Source organism: Sceloporus occidentalis, unplaced genomic scaffold, assembly GCF_023333645.1.
Source record: "Sceloporus occidentalis isolate IW3139 unplaced genomic scaffold, rSceOcc1.0.p SCAF_29, whole genome shotgun sequence".
Lineage (NCBI taxonomy): Eukaryota > Metazoa > Chordata > Lepidosauria > Squamata > Phrynosomatidae > Sceloporus > Sceloporus occidentalis.
Genome location: NW_028317009.1, coordinates 5761818 through 5783076, shown reverse-complemented (window position 1 = coordinate 5783076; position 21259 = coordinate 5761818).

Sequence of the window (21259 nt, the reverse complement as noted above, 5' to 3'; positions counted from 1 at the left end):
AGGTTAAAAACGAGGTAAGGAGTTGTCAGTAGGAAGAAACGCCAATTAAAATCCTCCCTTTTCCATTAGAGCCCCAGAATGGGCCAGGGTATTGAAAGGTTGGGGCTGGCAATGAATACAGTAATAATGTCATAATAATGTATTACAGACAGAAGTGTGCGGCGTGTCGGCTACAAGCAAATGACTTACAGGAGCTTTACCGTCCTCCAAATTCCCTATAGCATACCTTATGCCAAACAAGAGATCCTTCATACTATAGACAAGAATATCCCATATGTTATGTGCCCCCTTCATGAATCCTAAGTAGAGCTGCTGGACTGCGACAGCATGAAAGGCATGTATGTGTACGAGGGGTAGAATGTAAGATGTGTCGACCACTACTCCAAGTGAGGAGCCTGGCGGTTATTTGCCAAAGAGAAATTATGAAAATTAAAAAAGAGGTGAGAGATTTCTACACATGTTGTAGACTATATATATATATGGAAACAAATTGCTGCAGTCTCTGTCAATTCTTGGGGGTTATCCTGCACTATTAAGTCAACAAACAGTATTGTTTTGGTCAAATCTGACCTTTCTTGGTCTGTTTAAAAAAAAAAATTAGACATGTCAAACATTGCCTGTTCACCAGATGATGATATAGCAGAAATTGTTGTGGAAAGTGTGACATTTACAGTAGAAACAGAGCATGAGAAGAATATGAGGGTTTGTAAACTATGGAGCACGATATCTATCGCCTCCGACGCTGCCGCTTATTCATATACTGTTATCAACGCAAGTCCTCATCGTGAAGCTCTACTATTCCTTTAAAAAGAGAGCCAGGTCAGAAAATGGACATTTTCTACTTTTTCTCATATAGAACTAATTCTCTGCGACTAGAGCCAGGCAAATGAGGTGCACTTGACTCTCTGTCATTCTGCTTAAATAATCAGCATTTGGTTGATCTAGTTCATTAGAAAGAGTAAACACAACGAGAAAACATCTGAATAGGAGGCCTTCTCCACTCCAACTGTTTTATTGCTTCTTATTTGCTTAGGCATATTAGCATGAGAAAAGCAGCCTCAGAACATAATTAAATGGTTGGATGGGGGACACGTGTGTGTGCACCAGTCCAGAATTCACAATGGGGAGTGACGGCTGGCCGAGGGAGCTGCCATTTCCGAGGCATGTTCAAATCAAAAGATTTATCTGCGGGGTCTTGAAAAAGCGGGGTAATTGAGTTAAAAGCCCAGAGACCAGCACAAAACCTAGCCCGTCTGTTGTATGATGTCTCGTAAACCAACTAAAGAAATTCAAATATCCTACGAGTAAAGCAGCTCAACAGATGTTTGAGATTAACATTAAAATTAAGCCTCGGCTCCGTAGCTTGTCAAACTCCGCTCGGCACACACGCAATAAATAAAAGAAATACTTATCAGGTTTAAAGTAAAGAAAAAGCCGGGCGCTGATACCGCTGAACAGATCAATGATCTGGCTGTAAAGGGGAAGCCTTGTATTGGCAAATCAGTTCAAACCCTTTCAATAACTGTCTGTTTGTTATTGTTGTTATATACAACCACCCTCAGGATCAGAGGCCGGATATATCATGCACACAAAACACCAGAGAATAATCTTCTCCCTAATAAAACAGACAGACATGTCGGCTTTACAAAGCCCCCTTTCTCAGTCTGATATTCCTTGCGGTTAAATACAAAGATAGGAAACAAAACAACATTTTGATGTGTTTCCTAAAGGGAAACAGAGACACAAGTTAATAATGAAGCGAATTTATCTTCAGTCAATAACACTTTGCTAGACAGGTAGTTTACAGATCGTGATATCCAGGATCTGCTGCTCTGAATCTAAACGGCTTCTGGGTCATCCGGCGGCACCTGCTGCCTCTTTGCTTGCTGCCGATCCAGGGTTAAGACACAAGAAGTCATTATCCCGGTAATAAGCCGGGCCTACGAGAAGTGCTGTGTGTCTGTTAGAGTATCCAGTGCGATCAGATCTCATTTAGTATTTGGCTAAATTAGGTACTCAAGACCACTGATTCGTCAGAACCCGTGGTATGATTACAGAGAACAAGAGAACACCAATCTGTGGAATACACATAATTACAACTACACATAACCTGCAAAGAGCACAAAGGAACAAGAACATGCTATAAAAAGTAACTTGGAGGTTAATGGTAGCGTAATGCTTATCCAAGGCAGAATATGAAACCGAAGGTAATTTCTCAATGTAATGATCAGGGAGTGTCGGATAAGAAGAAAAGGGAAAACATATCCATATTTATTAGGGAGCTGATCCTATCCTCTACTGCAGATGGCAATGCCTAACACACACAACCAAACCAGAGCAGCGTACACAGCCAACATCCTACGGGAGCTGGGCATTTCACACGTTGCTGACCAGAACATGCATATCGTTAATCTGAATGGTCACCCACAAAGCGTAACCTACTGCAAGTCTGGGAATGCATTGAGATTACAAGCTTTCTCTTTTCTACCCATTCTTTATTATTATCTGCATTAGTTATATAGTTGGCAGGAACATCCAGGCAAAGCCACCAGGCAGCTCGTATTAAAGTACAAATCCCATGACCCTTAGCAAGCGTTTAGCTAGGCACAGGTTGCAGATAACCAAAGTAACTAACTTTTTGTGTGCACAGAAAGCTTGGTTTTTTAACGTCTGTAATGCAGAGCAGATAAAAGATATGCCAGTGATGGAGTAAAGGACAAACCTTGGGAGTCATGACAATGGAAGGTTGGTGGGGTGGAGAAATGGCATTTATTGCACATACTTTCTCTGGGAATGTTAGGCATTTTACATATTGTTAAAATGTCTTTGTTGTTAACCTTTCTGGCTGCCTTTATTCCATTTTCTATACCCAAACAGTATGGGAATCTCTTGGGATTTGACGCTAGAACTCATTTAAAGCTTTGCTCCAGGTGGCAGACACTCGGGTCCTCCCCCATCTAGCCAGGCAGCTATTGTATTCGGGTTAAATGCAGAGTCTTTCAGGGCAGGCACGTGCCAAAACAGGCTGCTTTCTCCAGGACACGGAGATATTCAATAAAAAGCTTTTAAAGGCGTATTTTTAAACTTGTAACAGGAAAGCTTTTCTGTGTTAAGACAATAATTCTTTTAACGGCATTGATCAAAATGTCATTCTTTTATGAGTGTACAATACCTTTTAATGGCATACAACAAGCCATTAAGGTTATACACCTCCGTAAGCACACACAGCTTCCTGGAAAAATGGGCAAGCCAGCCAAATTAGGAGGAGTATTTAGATGCTGTTAATAGGTTATGCTGCTTTCTGACTCATATCCAACTCTATGCTTCAAGGCAAAAAAAAAACCCGTAACCACAATTTAAATTAGGGGTAACGTATCTTGCCCTGGCTGGATTTAAAACGCCCTCTCTACATTTCTCACTGCCAGAATTTTTGGTTACCTTACTTGAACAGAGGGCCTCGTCAACTTTTGTTTCTTTAAGTCTAAATTGTTATGTGATTTACTACGTGTTACTTCCTTGTTGTCCGTTGTACAGCGTTCCAGAGTACGATGGCACTGCGTAAACAATCATCGTAGACCTGCGCGGAATGCCACAACGTGACGCGTGCCTTAGAAGACGTACATACTTTGCATGGCTGGAATATCGGTTATTACTTCCTCCAGGCACCCCATCAGTCTTCCGCCTATGGGACAGTACCCCGACTGTCAGCTTAACAAATACCAGTCAAATCATTTGGGATATACAGTTTGATTGTTAGATTCAACATGATTTACAAGACTGTAAAAAAAACTTTTACAGTTGCCATTAAACAAGGACATAAACACAAATGCTGCCAAAATATGAAGGACTGTGGTCTACATTTAATGTTTTCCTTTAAACTTTCAAAATATTGAAATGAGGGTCCTCACGCCGAATTCCCTGGTGTGCCGTGCAGCTGTTCCTTGCCAAACATCATGCAAATACGCAAAAAAGGCATTCCTTATAGCAACAGGAGCGGCGAGATATCAAAGAGTTCTCTGGCACAAACCGGGATTCAATTACAGCCGTGAAATGAATTTGGGTCACATTTACTGGACCTTAATGCGAACAGCAGAAGAAGCTGCTTTTGCCGCAGTTCCAATTTCCAGACATCCAGCACCCCTGGTCGCTGGGAGCGCCTGTAGTAATTGCAAAGGGATGTGCTTTTCTGAATTATAATTGCCAACCGCAATCCCTCTTTTGTGTGAAATTCTAGGCGTGCATTGGCTATCCAAATAACAGCCTCTCTTTGCACCTCGCTGCTAACTCGAGACCGGCCACTGCTTCTCTTAGATTTCCTGCATGTATAATGAAATGCAGAGAGGGAGGCAAAGATATCTAACCGCAGTCCTTTAAAAACAACAACAGAAAAATCATGTTATATGTATGTGCAGAACTTGATTTAAAAAAAAACATATATAGCAAAAATGCATCACAATTTATATTGTCACACAGCCTGTCAAACACGGACACAGAATATAAATGATGTCCCTAACTGTACAGGACAGGCCTGAAAGCTAATCATTCCAACAGGAATATTAGACACGCCTCAATGCCCTGCAGTACGTATGGTCACCTATAATTTATTAACCCATGTGACCAAAAAGTATATACCAAACCCCACAATGCGCGAAATTTCCAGAAAGGGGCAGTAAAATAACATGGGCTGATTTATCCTTTCCATACCTTGTCCTGGCAGTAGAAAGAAGCAAGGCGCATTTCGTTACCCAGGACAATAATATCTCTGCCGGGCAGAGCCCATAATTTCTTTCTGATGCAGAGAATTTAAAGGACCATGCTGTCTACTCATCCACAATAACCAGCAGCGCAAAAACCATCCGCATGTTCGCGTCTGATGTTTATATACAGTTTGTTTCTAATGGGTTCTAAGTACGATTACCGCGTTCTATACTTTTTAAAAGAAACCACCATTGCACTGGTTAAAAGAAGCCCTTGGGGGTGACAGCTCAGATTCACATAGGGAATACTATTTTATTCATACAATAGATGTATAGGTTAGTAGATTACGGTATGTATGTATATAATGTTCTGTTCTTTTTAACTCACACACTGGCACAGAAGGAGCTAAGATACATCTCGAGCAATGCATTTTCCCGAAAGGGAATTAACGTTAAATTAAATAAAAACAGAAAAGGCTACATATTTCAAAAAAACGGTTTCAAAGTATAGTCCACTTTATCCAGCAATAGAGGTTTTGAACAAGTTTTTAGATTGTAGGCTACCTTTTGAAGGCCATAGTTAGAAGAGGTTTTGCAGATAGTACAGTAAAAATCCTTCATTTTGTTAAAGCCGTCGGCCTCCTGCTTAGTGTCAGCAAGCCCCGAACGCACTTAAAGGGATACAAACAAAAAGATGCACGTGCTTTAATATAACGTAAGCGCATGCTGTGGTAACGTGGCCCTCGTAATGTGCCCACTGTGCAGCTCTGCTAGGCAGGGGGACTGACCCAGCGACATCAGTAAAGGGATTATAAAATGTAATCTACAATATCTGTGGAAGTGCCTGGCTTTGAAACCCAGCATGACACAAACTTCAAGGTTCGATTCATTAAAACCTGAGTACTGACCCAAGTTTGATAGGAAACTCCACAGAAACAACTCAAATCAACTAAGCCAAAGTCGCTAAAGTTGGAAAGTGCGAAACGTGGGCTGCTGCGGCTATATTCATTGTTCTTTCATTACGACTTGGGGATTTCCCCTTAGCTGAGTGAAAACCTAAGTTTCTTTTACGCAAAGCACCAAAGATTTTAGTTTGATCTGTTTAATGCGCTGAATAGTAGCTTCTTCCAGGTCACATCAGTAATGGTAAACAATAGCAATAGCTCTCTGGGCACTAATGAACAGGACAATGTTTAATGTATGTCACCAGTCAACTCTAAAGCAGTCGCTAATGCCCCCACTAATGCAGCTGTGCCCGCTATAGTACCCCATAATTATTTCATTAAGCACCAAAAAAACGTGACCAGCTAAAACTGCGTGTAACAAACCATAAGCAAACGTTCCTGGCATAAACAAAAAACAAATCATATAATCACGTATCCATTCTAACACAATCCTGCTCGCTGCTCATAATAAAATCATTCTGGAGACCCGGCCCGCTTATCTTAATCGTTCTCATATCCAACGCTCCTCGCACAAGCATTTAAATATCTACCTCAGTATTTCATAATTATTTCCATTCCTGCATAAGGGGCAAGCTATAGAGGTAGAGAATTTTTTAAAATGTCTAGAAATGAACAAGCAAAGACTGCTACTTTTGGAAATAAAACATACTGAGTAAATTAAACCCATTTGTTGGGACACCTTCCAAGTAAGGGTCCAGGAAAATAATTAAGCCAGACAAAGGAGATTTTTTTCCTTTGATTATGAAGTGCTGCATAAACAGAGCCCCGGCTACCGAGTAACTTAAACCCAAAGATATCCAGTGTACGATTCACTGAGATCATATAAAGTGTGTATGATGAAGTGAATGAAAATACACCAGGCCTGCACGAGTGAGGCTTTATGAACAGTGCCATTAACCGTCTGCTCCAAATCTTTGAAACCTTTGTGTTTACTTTACTGGGGCTCTCAATACCAAGCTACAGCAATGGATCCCAAGCACCAACTCCATAGATCTTAATGGTATTTTAGCTCCATAATCCAAAGTAAATCAATGGATCTGAAATTTTCTTGGACCCATACATCAAACTAAATAAATCCATCCTCAGCTAACCTGGTGCCGTGTAGTCAATTTATCCAACAGATCCCCCAAATCTGTTGATGCCACATACTAAATATCCCAAGAGATCATGTTGCTCTCTGCACGGCATTTAACAGAGCCGGGCAAATCCCAAGCTGTTGCTCCTACATTTTTACCCCAGTGCCCTAGATTGTTGTGCTGTTTTATATTTAAAAGTTGTTTGCTTTCCTGGCTCCTAACTTTTAAATAACATGTTCATGTTCTGGAACATAACCAATTGTTCCTGTGCTTTTCTGGCTCCATAAAGCATAGTAAACCTATGGATCCCAATATATTTCGCTACAAAAACACCCGATACTTTGCTTGTGTGTATATCAGATGAAAAGAGGGTTATACCTTAGGTTACATAGACCTACCAATATTGATTTATTATTAACGCATAGGACAAACAGGTGGAGTATGGAGAAATCAATGCAAGTGCGTAGTTTCATCTCTAGTGACTGGGGGTCCCTGCATTTGCTACAGATGATACCCATCTGGAATGCTTTACGAATGGTCATGGGAAAAAAAAAAGAGCACATGAGCAGTTTTCTTTTTACCTACATCGTGTATTAAGTTAGGTAAAATGCAGCAGGAATTAACCTACGGTAGCACAGAAAAAAACAGAACACCCACATTGTGCTTCAGTTAACCAACCCCTAGGGAAACGTTTTAACTGTTTGGAAACCCTCCAATCCCCCCCAGAAAAAAATATCTGGAAGCAAAGAACAGCCTCTGCCAAAGCACTCATTAATACCTGTTTGTTCCCGTTCAAGGAGTTCTGTTTTGCTGCCTAATTAGAGTGCAAGGCTAAACGTCATCTGGCAACATATTGTGATTTGTAATTAGAAAGGATATAAGTGGGTTTAACCAAACATGTAAATAGCATGGAGATAATGGACTTTGCTCCTCAAATCCAACAACATCATTCACATGCCACTGTACAATAATTATTCATGTCAAAGGATTAAACGTGTTAATTAGCCCTCGTGATTCATAATCACATAACTGTAGTGGAGCTGCAAGGAGAGTCAACATTCTGGTCAAAAGTGAGGAAACAAATGTATTGTGTTCCTATTAACATCAAACCGAGCAACTGGATACCACAGCTGGGATCTTCACCAAATGGGCTTCCACGGGGAGAGCGGAGAATGTCTGCGCTTACTCCTTATCTATGCGTTGGCGCTGTTACAAAAGAGGGTTATTTTTTTCCTCCTTTTTATATTACAGAAAATACCGCTTAACAGAAACCGCTGTGTGTCATTACAGGACAGCAGCCAAGCCAGTGATTTTTCATTGGCCAAGTCTGGGATTTTTCATTGATCAGCAAAAGCAAAGTCAAAACAGACTAGCTTCCTGTAAAATAACAAACAGCACATTCTTAGAGTGTTTTAATTAAATGTAATGCCTCTTTGCTATGCAATAGCACAATCTCGTTACAGATTCCCATGAATCTACTCTCTTTACAATAGCCCAGGAAGAGTCCATGCAGAGGAGTTTCATTGACTTTGAAAAGACTCTGCACTATGGTCAATAGGGTCAGAAACTTTGGGGGCGAGGGTTATTCACTGACCTTTATACCATCTTCACTGATGATGTCCAGCGAAGCTATTCTGCGCAGCTGCTCTTGGTATATGCTATGAAAATCTCCATAGGCTCCTCTGTCCCTTGTTGACCTCTGGCTGGTTTTAGTTCCCATCTTGTCGCCATCGTCACCTTCCAAAGGAAAAAAAAAGCAGCAAAATATTCAAGGATCAGGGAATACACCAAGTGAAACTCACCAAAGATTACGCACTTGTTAGTAGTGTTACAAAGTGCTTTCCATATACCCGCTGGGCAGCAAACCAAACTAGTCAATATGTAAAACTCAATATGGTTCTGAAAGTAATGATTATGTATGGGGTTTTATGGTTTTAATCTCCCTTTACTGCATTGAGCCATGGATAAAATAAAAAAAGCAATGGTTTGGTCGCAAGAATGTAATTATGCCTATTTGGGGCATGATACGTGGCATACCCAATAAAGCCAGCTGAAATATATATATATATATATATATATATATATATACACATATTACTGATGGGTGAATATTTGAAGCAGACAACTGTACCAGGTCAATCACTGGGACAGAGTTTTATGCTTTACTTTGTGAGTTATTAATAATACAGGTTTAAGTACTTTAGTGAGGTATGTACAGACACAATGTATTTCACTTACACCACAGAGTTTATAAACATTACTGCCCTGTTTATAAACATCACCGGTGCCTTTCAGGCCTGCACAGCCCAGCGATATACCCAGCAGACATTCGGAGCTCCTGCACCAGAGGGCCACAAAAGGGACACTCAGGGGGGCACTTAACACAAAAAATAATAAAACACGTTATTGGAAGCTGCGCACACCTCACACGGAAACACAACCCCCGGTAAAAGCAGGAGCTTCAGTTACCTCACATGGTGCCTAAGAACCCCCCTGCGCCGAGGTATTAGCCACTTGGGCCAGTAAAGGTGCCCCCAGTGCTCATGTGTGGAAAGCCTGATACCTGTCCAGCTGGGGTTACCTCAGGTGTACCTCGACCCCCCCCCCCCCCCCCAAATACCCCAATAGGTGCTCACATGTGCTCCAGCCGGTGTCCCCTTGCACGTCCCGGTCCTCCATGTGTGCTGGCGAACGCTTGTGTGTCTCTCCCGGATACTAAACCGTCAGGACCGACGGTTCTGTGACTTTTCTCACCACAAACTCTCAAACCCGCTGAATGTCCCGCTGCTGGTGATTGGCAAGCGACTTTACCAACCGCTCCTCAAGTCCCGCCCCTGGAGTGCCCTCTGCAACCAACAGAGCGGGCTTCCGGAGGGAACACACTAGGTTGCCCAGGTAACGGCTTCACTTTAGTGACACTAGACGGGTAATGTCGCAAGGCAGCTAACCAATGGGGCGATAGCCGCAGGTTAGTGACAAACTTAGCCTCCAATCAGCGGGCCAGGGAGGCCTGCCAAGGGAAGGCTCATAGGCGTTCAAGCATCCTCTTGTCACTATGGAGACGGCCTTTGACAACTTAGTGCAGTTTAAACAGTTAACGGGAGGCATCGCCTTCTGCGGTTAAAATACGTAGTAAGGGGGTCCTCACCGCCCACATAGAGAACGGGACGCTGCGGGGTCTTCAGTGGCCCCGAGCCAATCATTTAGGAGTAGCAGAAGTAGCCGAACAATCAGATGTATTTAGAAACAAACCAACGAATGAAGTTCAAACTGTTACTCTTATTTTCAAAACAAACATTCTAGAGGTGGAATATTAAAAGGACTTTAACTGACGTCACAGTGCTAACAAAATGCTTACAAAATGGGAATGTGAACAACTATCTATCACCATTCACAATGTTATTTATTTATATATATATATATATATATATATATATATATATATATATATATACTAATAACACTAAAGCATACGATAAGTATATCCCAGAGCTATCCATAGCAACATTCAATAAACCCAGCAATCAATAGGTAATAATGATGATACGCTGCAGATGATTAATAAAATACAATCAGTTCTATATCTAGAGGTCACAAGTCACAAACTAGTAAATTGAAGACTGTACGGTTCCCAACATATAGAATTATTTATAATAATGCTAATCCAACATTCACGCTAGAAATATATGATGAAGCACTAAGCAATAAAGTGAAGGACATTATCGGTACAATCTGCATTACAATGCAAAGGGAGAATTGGACACTGGCCTGCAATTATGATCCGAGGATTGATGAGCTAAACAAATTGACAGAGTCATAAAACACAGGTAAAAATAGATTGTAATTTTACCTCGCCGCAATAGAGATGTTTCAGAGATCAGGTCACTTCCCTTAAATGACATCACAGCGTACAGTATTACCAGTTACAATCAAATAAGATAATTGTAACTGGTCAGAAATATATGGCATAAAATGAATGAACAAGTCACTGATTACACTTATCAGAAATGTAACCCAAAAGTGTTCCATAATCAGATGTACTGTGATGTAACTATCACGGGAGTAGCCACAACTGGCCCTATACCAGACAATAATGTGCAAACGGGTACTTGTCATTAGTTGCTGACTCCGATATTTATGAGGTCAGCGGTTAACATGAAGACCAAAAGAGCAGCAGATTCCAGAATGAGATAGGGGAGAATCTGTGGAGATGGACCCACACGAGTTCCGACACAGGGTCGTGACCCCTTATAAATAAAGATAATGCCGTTTATAGCAGTAGCCAACATTCTGGATATATTGGTGTTAATTAATTTTCATGCAACAGGCTCAATAACTTCCAGATACTGAGGCTATTGATATAATGATGTCATATTTTAAGAGCCAACAGATTTGATTAGCCAGGCATTTCCACAATATATATATATATATATATATATATATATATATATATATATAGAGCTATCTAATCTATTTAGCTACTTCCACAGGCAGAAATAAATATGTATCTGCCCATATATCTACAATATGACCAGCGTACCCTTTGGCACTCGGTGTGCTGTGATCTGCATTAAGATGTAGTGCTAATTTTCACCGAGAAGGAACAAAGGCTAAAGGTCGGCTCTTATTTCACAGAGTACTGCCACGACCCAATATTTCATCCTAATAAACCTAACAGGGCACCGACAGGGCAGGAGCCCCTCGTAAATCTGGAAGCGCAGGGTTTTCTGGGCCATATTTTTAGGCCGACTGTTAATTCAGAGGTACGTTCCCAGGCTGCGCTGTGGACCTTGCAAACTCCTCTCCAAAACATCAATATCCCACATGCATTGACTTGTTAATCAAATGACTTTATTTAGTCCAAAGCAATTTTTTCCTAATAAAAACAGAGTATTTATCTCCACAGCTATAAAAACGGGATTGTTTTCAACTCTTCACTTATAGTTAAGATGCACATTTAGCGTGAATTGATTTCCAATGCTTCGTTCGATACCTTGTCACTTGCCATTTCTTACACACAGCATCTGTGCTCAGTTACTTACTGTAGGGGGAAAAGGCTTAAGTGGAATATCTAAAAGGTAGAAGAAAAAGCTGCCAGGCTGCTGGGAAGGAATAAAGGATTTTGGATTTACCTCCTTGCAGTTGTCACAGCACAGACAATGCATGTGATCCCTTTAATACATGTAAAGATCTGTGTAGCCAGATCATTCGGAAAGGTCACAAGGGCATCGTGACATTTAGGAAATTCCGAACGGACAGCTATCGTTTTCCCTACAAAAATAAGAATATAAACCTATAACAGATATTGTAATACTTTGCATTTTTCTTCCAAATTACATGTATGCATGTACTGAGTGAGTTACTTAAAGAGTATAATACTGTGTTTTAGTTATCAGATTTATAAATCCATTTCGTGCTGTTTCTATACACATTATTAAGACTGCAGAACCCTGCGAGACCCTCATACCCAGCAAACACTCAAAAGAGGGGCATCAGGGGGAGCAAAGAGGGGCACGGAGATTTTAACTGGTTTGAGCAGGGCCCTCCTCCCCTGTTGTTTCTGTAAGTCTAATTATACTACTATATGTCTGTTTACCCATTGCACAGCGCTACGGAATATGATGGTGCTATATAAAACAATACATTGTAATAATTTAGGTCTCAAAAAGGGCCACTTTGGAGGTATGACACAGTCATGAGTGCAGAAAACGGTACAAGATAGAGCTGTGACAGCTTTGTTTTGAATTGTGCTAATAAACTGTATGCAATGTTTAAATTGTCTGTGTTAATTTGTATGGTTAATTGATGAAAACAACTCCAGCTCCGGATTAATGCAGCTTTACTGTTTTCAAACAAACAGTCTGTTTACACAAACATGTTTCTCGCATGTGCTGCAAAACACTGTGTCTTTTAACCCGCAGGCCTTGTTTCTAAGAGGCACATAAAGTGTTAACTAATGTGAATCTCTATACAGCAGCCTAAGAGGGAACGAAAGCCATCCGGGCCACGTTAATCTGCGAGCCACCAGTGTCTGCCCAAGCTACTATCTTCCCCATCTATCTGCCGCACAAGTGTCCTTTTTAAATATCAGAAGAATTCTGTTTTTATTAAGAACACTGGTACTAAGAGACGCTACGAGGAGCTGTAACCATTTCAGTCCCCCTGGGGGTGAACAGAGCCATGTATTACTAGTGCTTCAAGTACTCATCCGGTTAAATGTTGTCACCTGTAAGGATGCATGCGCTGACACGTGATCTGCATGCGTGTACCAGGTTGGCCATAATGTCTCTATGAACATGCATGCATTGTAACTTCGCCATTTCACCCTCTTTGTTGCAAACAGTTAAAGTTACCGTACTAAATGACAACACGCAATCTTTAAGCCGGTAACTCTTTCCAGCTGTGTCTAGGGTGTACAGTCGCGGTGGGATTGGGTTAACCCATACAAGAAAGAAAGTAAACATAACTCCTTGCTCCATTGACAGCCTCTATGCTGGTTCTGTGCCTTTAATTGCAAAACTAACCTTGCCAACCCAGCAAAATGATCAACGACATTACAGACGTTACCTTCGTGCAGTTACTGTTAAGATCCTGTTTGCGTGAAGGATTGCCTTGCTAATGAAACTCCACATACCACACAGGTGCAAGGCATGATGGGAAATGTAGTAGTTAAGGCATGGTTGGAGTTGCCTTTGAACTACCTGGCAGCAACCGCTGATTGTCATCAAAATACCCTGCGCCAGATTTAACAAAGTAGTTTGTATGTCTTGTATAATGGAACTCAACTAAGCAAAGGACGTAACGTTTAAAAACACAAGAATGCTAAACCAATACTAAAGGTTTGAGGTTTAATACATTAAAGGACTATTCACTGAGTGTGACAGTACAGGAATTTAATGGCAGAAGGGCCAGCTGTGTGAATGGTTCTCTAACAAATGAATATTCATTTCCAATCCAAAAGCCATAATGCTGCCACATATAATACTGCTTTTACTTGCAGTGATTGCTTGCTAAACCTAGAACATTACTTATTTTATCCCGGTGTTACGGACAGGTCTCTGATGACATAGACTGGCGCTTACACATGGCTGGGGTGCCTACAAAGATCACTTACACCATGTCTGTTATTTTAACAGATCACACAAAGGGTGCCTTAGTTAGATCTAACCTTCATCCATGAACACACTTCCTTCCCTTTTAATCTCTCTCTTATATGTCAGACTGCTTCCACTAAAATGATCATATATATTTTTTTTTCATTATTGCTGGAGCTGATGGATGAGCAGGCTCTGTTTCCACGGAGACGGTTGCCCTGTCTTGTGCTGCATCCCCGTCTGGAATGGATGGATGGAGTCTGCGCATTTAAGTCTGGGTTTAAATCCTTCAAGGACAGGGTACCGTTTAACGGACATTTACAATACCCTAAATTGAAACCAGAACATGGAGCAGGCCTCAGCCCACAGATCTGGGTATCTTTAACAACGGCTTCAGGTCCAGGATTCTGATCCAACCTATTATTTGTAGCTTTCATACACAGTCCATTTTATCGACACTGTCCACGAGGGACTTCTCTATTCCTTTGACACCCATCCTCTTCTATGGTCTTTCTAAGGTCCAGTAAGAGAAGGAGGCACTTTGATTTGTATCTCTCACTGAGCGAGGCTTACTTACTATCTTTGCATATATATATTAACTGTTAACGATACGAGTATTTCTTGACGTCAGAGTTAGGTTCTCTCTTAGGAGTTCAGGAACCGGGATATCTGATGATGCTACATCTCAAAATAATTGTAAAAAAAAATAAAAATGTAAATTAAAAAAACAGCCATTGCGAAGCAGATGTAATGCATTTAGGCAGCCTCTGGTACAGGGTTTATTGATCATTGGGATCACCCTGGCTTAGACCCTTTTTATCTGTGATAATATATCCCCATAAACTGTCATCTTTGCCCAACTGAGATATCATTTTGTTGCGTTTGTGTGTGGAGAAAATGCTCTTTCCTAACATATAGGACAAGGAACGTGGCCCCAATGAATCAGACGCAGATCTCTGCCCAAACTCAGTAGTAGGAATGGGTACAGGCCACCATAACACCCGAGCCCCTGAGCAGGAACATACTATGTTCTTGTGGTTTATTTTTATAGCAGGACAGTCTAGGTTGATGATAACGTTCCTCAGGCTTAACGGCGGAAGACATTATGGTGTTTCGATGAGTAAAAGGCCCTACTGAAACTCACATGATACCCAATGCAACATTTTTTCATAATTCAGCAACCCTACATAACTAAACGCAAGTTCTGACTGAGATGACATGGTGTTCTTCTCTCAACAATTTGTCAGCCTTCCTCTATTTAACTTGTACCTTTTTTTCTTTTTCCAGTGACTAACAATCTCATGGCTATGTAAAGAGAAGCAGTCTCACTCACACTCATTAAAACCGATTTACACTACATAGTGCAGTTGGATCAAAGGAAGCTCAGTTATTATTATGGGTCCTGTAACCAAATGAAGTATATCAGGTGGCAAACATCAGTCTGGGTGGTTCTTGTTGACGACGCAAGGTACGTTGAAGCACGGTTGACGCATCTTCAATATCATCATCTCTGCAGAAAAGCATGACGAAGCTCGCTGTGACATCATATGCACAAGTGGAGAGACTTGATTTATTTCCAAGTGCAGAATTGGAGCTGAGAAAATTGGACTGAAGCATAATTTAAAAGGTACAGAAACCATGACCTACTCTGCCCCAATAAAAAATGTTGGTGTTGTTTATTGTAATAAACACGTCTAAATCATAGGGGAGTGCAACTGCCTCTTATCTTCCCATGATGCCAGACATTAGAGTATAGTATGGCAGGCTGTGACAGTCTTTAACCCCTCAAGGGCAATGGGCGGTTCCAAAACCCATTGAAAACAATTCAATGAGCCCCTACATGTACAGGCTTTGTCATTAAGGGGTTAACAACTTTTTTGTTAGTCCTAGGATTTTGGGAAGATGTCCTCACAGTTTCTAGGCATTCTGTAATCTCTCACTGTGCATGACACAGGCGGACAGCTCTTGTAATAAAGCACATCTGGTTTACACACGGCTCAGGTGCTGGGTGGAGGTGAACACAATCTCACTTTCAGGCCTAAACACATGTTTCTAATGGAAAGGATTTTCCACAAAATATTTGGGCCCCCCCCCATCCCTCCTCCCTGTGCTTGGGGAGCATAATCTTAGCTGCCAGCCCCATAAGACATAGGAAGCTCTATAGGTTTAGCAACAATATGGGTTTAATTAGTAGCCAGCACCTTGAAATACGGTGCTTGAAGGGCATGAGTTATATACTTTAAAAGCTAACCACAGGGAGCAGACATTAAAGGGAGCGTTTCACTTAACCAGTGTGCAACCACGTTTGGGGCAGGCGTGGGGCATATAAAGAAATCCACACATTGAGCCGAGAAGAATGAAAACGTATCTGGGTTCTAGCCAAGGAAACAGCAAACGACCAGATGCTTGCACCTTTACACTTAATTCACTATACTGAACAAGCACAGCGCATATGTATGGCCCTTTAATACTTGTGTGTTGGCAATAGCCTAGGAAGCACTACATGTATACAATGCCTTTTACCATCACTAAGCATCTTATTCGCAAAGACGACTATTTGGTGATATCAAAGATATGGGCTATATTAATACCCTCTTCTACTATTACTTCTGTAAGCACCAAGTACAATTAATTGTTACGCTCTGTAGACCTACAATGGAAAACATACCAATTCAAGTTACAGCATCCCTCTGATGCGGAACCTTGCAGTCTCTATCACTTTGATCTCAATAAAGGCAAGTAAAACCAAAGCCAATTATACATTAACTTTGATTTTCCTCAAATGTAACAATGCATTGCAGAGAGGGGACTCCCCACAGGTTAAGAATCTCGGTAAGGTTTTTTTTTTTCTACCAACAATTTAGTTAAAAATTTCAACATTATCAACTCTTTTAATCATCTATTTTAGTTTAATCATTTAATCTGCTTGAGCATTCCAATAATGTTTAGGTGAAAAGGAGCATCACTTAATTTCATGAGTTATTTCTTAGTTAAATCTTAATCATTGTACAAATACAGTACACAAATTTAGATAGTTCTAATATAATATTTAAAATAGAAAGAGATCCACAAGAATTTAATAACTCTGCTGCACAACAGGCAGCATAGTGGAGTTTGGGAGTTTTGCTCTATGCTTTTAGTGCTCATATTGCTCTTTAATGGACCATTTCAAGGGGTAAAACATGTATAATATACACTCTACATTATGTCATTCTATAACTTACCCGCAAGCAGGTTAGATGTACAGCATTTTCCAAAGCTGCACTAGACTATAAATTTCTTTTCTATAGGACCCACTTTTCCGCATTGTATGCAAGTGCATGGGTTTTCCAACCCCAATGGCAATCCACTGTTTAAATATAAAATACAAACGGTGGGAGATTAGGATGAGAGTTTCTTTCCTTCCAAAACACCATTCATGTTCACAATTGACACATTAAAGTGTGATCCTATTAGGGCATCACGATGTGACTCATAAAGACACTCAATTGTCTCCCAAAGCTCAGGGTTTCCTCCTTGGGTGTACAATAGCCCAGCATTAAAAGGAGCGATACAAGAAGGTATTTAACACTTTGATGGGTCAGGCAGGTGTGCAGCCTATGTTCACAGTTTTAAGAAAAGATATTATATATTCTTTCATTGAAAGATGTGAAAATAATTGCATATTTATAAATACAATGTAGGTAGAGTCTCCGCAGAATGGATACACCTTTTGGAGATTTAGTGAAGCATACACAAGGTTCATGAAGAGGCTTGTCCCAGAGGTAGGAAGGCTTTCTATATGTAAGGGGGCAGAAACAGACACTCAAAAGCATTGGTAGTCTTAGAATTACGGTTTAGCTTCTGAGGTGAGTATATACAACTTGCTCTGGTGAAAACGTGCTGAGGACATGTTTAAGAGATGTCCCATAAGATACCGGTTTAGTTTCTTTCTATTACCTTAAAGGGCTAACAGAGCCCGTTGAAAATCAAAGATCAGGACACCATTAATGAGTGGGACAGCATGTTGAATTGTCACACGTCAACACAAATGGCCATGTCTACGGCTCGCCATTTAAATAGGCTTTGTTGTCTTGTGTTACATCTGCCTTCTGGAGTGCTAGTGCTTTGTTCATCATTGTTCTCTAACACTGTAAGCACAAATCCAATGTGTAATTATATATATATATATATATATATATACACATAAATATATATATACACACACACACACACACAAACATTAATGAAAATTGCACAGAAGATTTTGAGAACACTAAATGTAATCTTCTTTGACTCACCATCAGATGCATCCCAGGAGCAGAAATACGCTTGTTTGTAAGACATCCAAACATACATTAATACGGATAGACTAATTTTCTAACCCACTTGGATTCCTTAATTTGACGGACAGGGATATGTAAGAATCTCGTCTGGTCTTTATTATGTACGGCAATCTCTATGTATTCCTGAAGAAAGGCTGGATCACTTTTTTTTAGTTTCTCTAAATCTTATGTGTTGTTGACCTTTTATCCAGCTGATAAAGATCAAAAAGCATTAAAAAAAAATAAATAAATAAAAAATCAACCTGAAAATATTCTCAAATTCTTGCAAAGAAAAGCTTATATCAGCATATTACGCATTACTGAGTCGGTGGCTACGTAATGATCTAGGAACGCTACCATTATGGTTCCTCCCAGTGATATTTTCACACAAAAACACAATTGCAATGTTGGATACAAAACAGTTTTGTCATTTTTTTTCTTTTTAATATTACAATGGGCAAAATAGAATTATGAGGGGGGGGGGAAATCAAAGATTGTACATATATATGGTTTTCTTCAGGCTACAACAAACATGTATCTCATATACAGTAGGCCATTTTTTCCTGCTACACATTTTGGTATGGTTAATAAATTAGGAAGAGAGCTACAGTAGCCTCATTTTGGTTTGAATTAAGATTTTTGGTTGATAACATTTTGTACATTGCAAGTACTTTATCGGCTCATAAATACCCCCCCCGCCCATTATCATTGGGCCAGACACGACGGCATTCAGAATGTCCCATCCAGGAATACCTAGATCAGACACGTTCCGCCTCACAAGCGTCCAAAATTACAGCACCCGATTCTGGCGTTACACCTCTTTCCGACATATATATATATATATATATATATATACATACGTGTGTCAGCCGTGTAATGATATACAATATGTTCACACCTAAAGCTGTGCTTTTATCGATACACTCAAAACGTTTAAATTAACATGTACTTCATGAAGGATTTGTCTACCTTTATATAAATGTTGAATTAAAAACAAAAAACCCAGATATTTTCTGCGATAGCGTTCTGTGCTTGGAAGAAAGTCACTCAAAATCATCTGTGTTGTGGTTGTTGCTGTGTTGTGACCGGATGGCATCACCCACTAGCTCACCGCAGAACCAAATCTACCTGTAGCCTTCTCCGGTCTCCTAAAATGCCTAATCCAGATCTGGCAACAAACAGACCTTCTCAGTAGCAATTGAAGATGGAATATAGTGGTATCCTACAGTATCGCATCTGTATGGCTGGAGTTCCAAAGAATCTGGGCACAAAACACGAGGCCTCCTACAAGCTAGACGTTTCTACTCGTTATGCACGAAGAAAAAAAATTGTAAATATATTCTACATCTCTACTCTACATCTAGGATAGATTTTTTTTTTTCTTTTGGAGGGGGGGGGGGGGTTAAAACACACAAAATAACTGGAGGGCTGGCTGATGGATACCATTGAGCCTACTACTTAAAACAAGGATGAATATACAGTAAAATAGTCCAGGGAAATACATAAGAACGTATTACTTTAAAAGTGCATCAAAAAGGGCCTCTGGATGTGTTTCACCGCAAAGAACTTGACAACCAATCGCAATTTGGACACTTGTGTGAGAACTATATGCACTGGGAATGATTTATTAATCAGGGATGACTTAACTTAATAATGATTGTACAGGAATGCTGAGTGGATCATTGGTATGCAAAAAAATAAAAATAAAAATTAAAGTCGAATGTACATCACCGGTGAAATACGCAAAACCCACTGCCGACACCGCTAATCAAATATCCTGAAGATCTGTCAGATATCCTCAAGCACAACGAGTATTTCCGCAGTTGGCAGGGATTTTTAGATGCTCTATTGTACATCTGAGCACAGGTGACACGATAGCCGATGAATGTCTAAACAAATGGTATTTTAAACGGTGAGTTTACCTGTACCTATTGTTGAAGGTGTGTATGTGTGGCCTGTATCTTATTTTAGGTGGATGGTTCTTCCGGGTTATTGACCAAACTCTGTGCCGACGATCCATGAATAAAATGGTTAGTACCGAGCGTCACCAGTCTCTTTTCAAGTAAAACAAAGCCTTCCAAGCCAAGCACACAAGGGAGGCTACTCTTTGGATTTTATTTAAAGCATCAGATTTCATTCAAAAAGAAACTTAAATATATGTGTGCATATGTCTGTGTATGATAATGCATATATGCATACACATATACACACACGCATATACACAGATGTACAAATGGTTCATTTTTCATTTCACTTTTTCCTTTTTCTTAAAAAAAAAGAAAATAAAATAAAAAAACTGAAAAATAAAATAAAACAGACCTCTGTCTACTAATATGAAACAGAGCAACAGGTAACACTGGGGGTGGGGAGTGTTAAAATACAAACACCAAACAACAGGGAATATTACATTTTTTTTTTTTTTTTTTTTTTAAAACAGTAAACCATCTTTCCCAAATCCAATAGTCAGGTTTTATTGAGTGTAAGCTCATCTTGGCACGGACGGTGCCTGTTAAACTTTATTGCGGCACTTTGTACCACACTCTAGATTAAAAATGTGAAGAGCTGAGTCCCTTTGGGCTAAAATGCAAATTAAAAATTAGCAGATACACGTGTCCTGCTAGTAAGAGCTGTTTAAAAAAAGTGTGGGTTTCAAAAGATTTTCTTTTGGTTGAGGAGCTGAAGGTTAGAGGTCTTTCAGGGTATAATATTGGAGGACCACAGGGTCTGTTGTTGGAAAATCACCGTCAAATGAGAAACATCATAGGGACACGAACAGTGTACACAAAAATCTACTCCACTTCCGAAAACTGTCCTGAATCATTGGCCTCGAGTACAAGAAATACAGAAAGTCTGTTCACTTTTCTTTAAAAGTATATATATTTTTGAGCTGTGGTTCTTGGATGTGGAAATCATAAAGAATGAACACCACCCAACATTTTGTCCCTGGGAGGCATTGTTTCAACCCAGTCCTGAATCTTGTCTGCCCGTTAGCAATAACTAAAACAGAACAAATTTAGAAATGGAAAAAAAAATAATAAAAAAATAATAATAATAATAAATCAGTTGATGAACAAAACAAGAAAATAAATACATATATACACACATATATCCCTATCTATATAT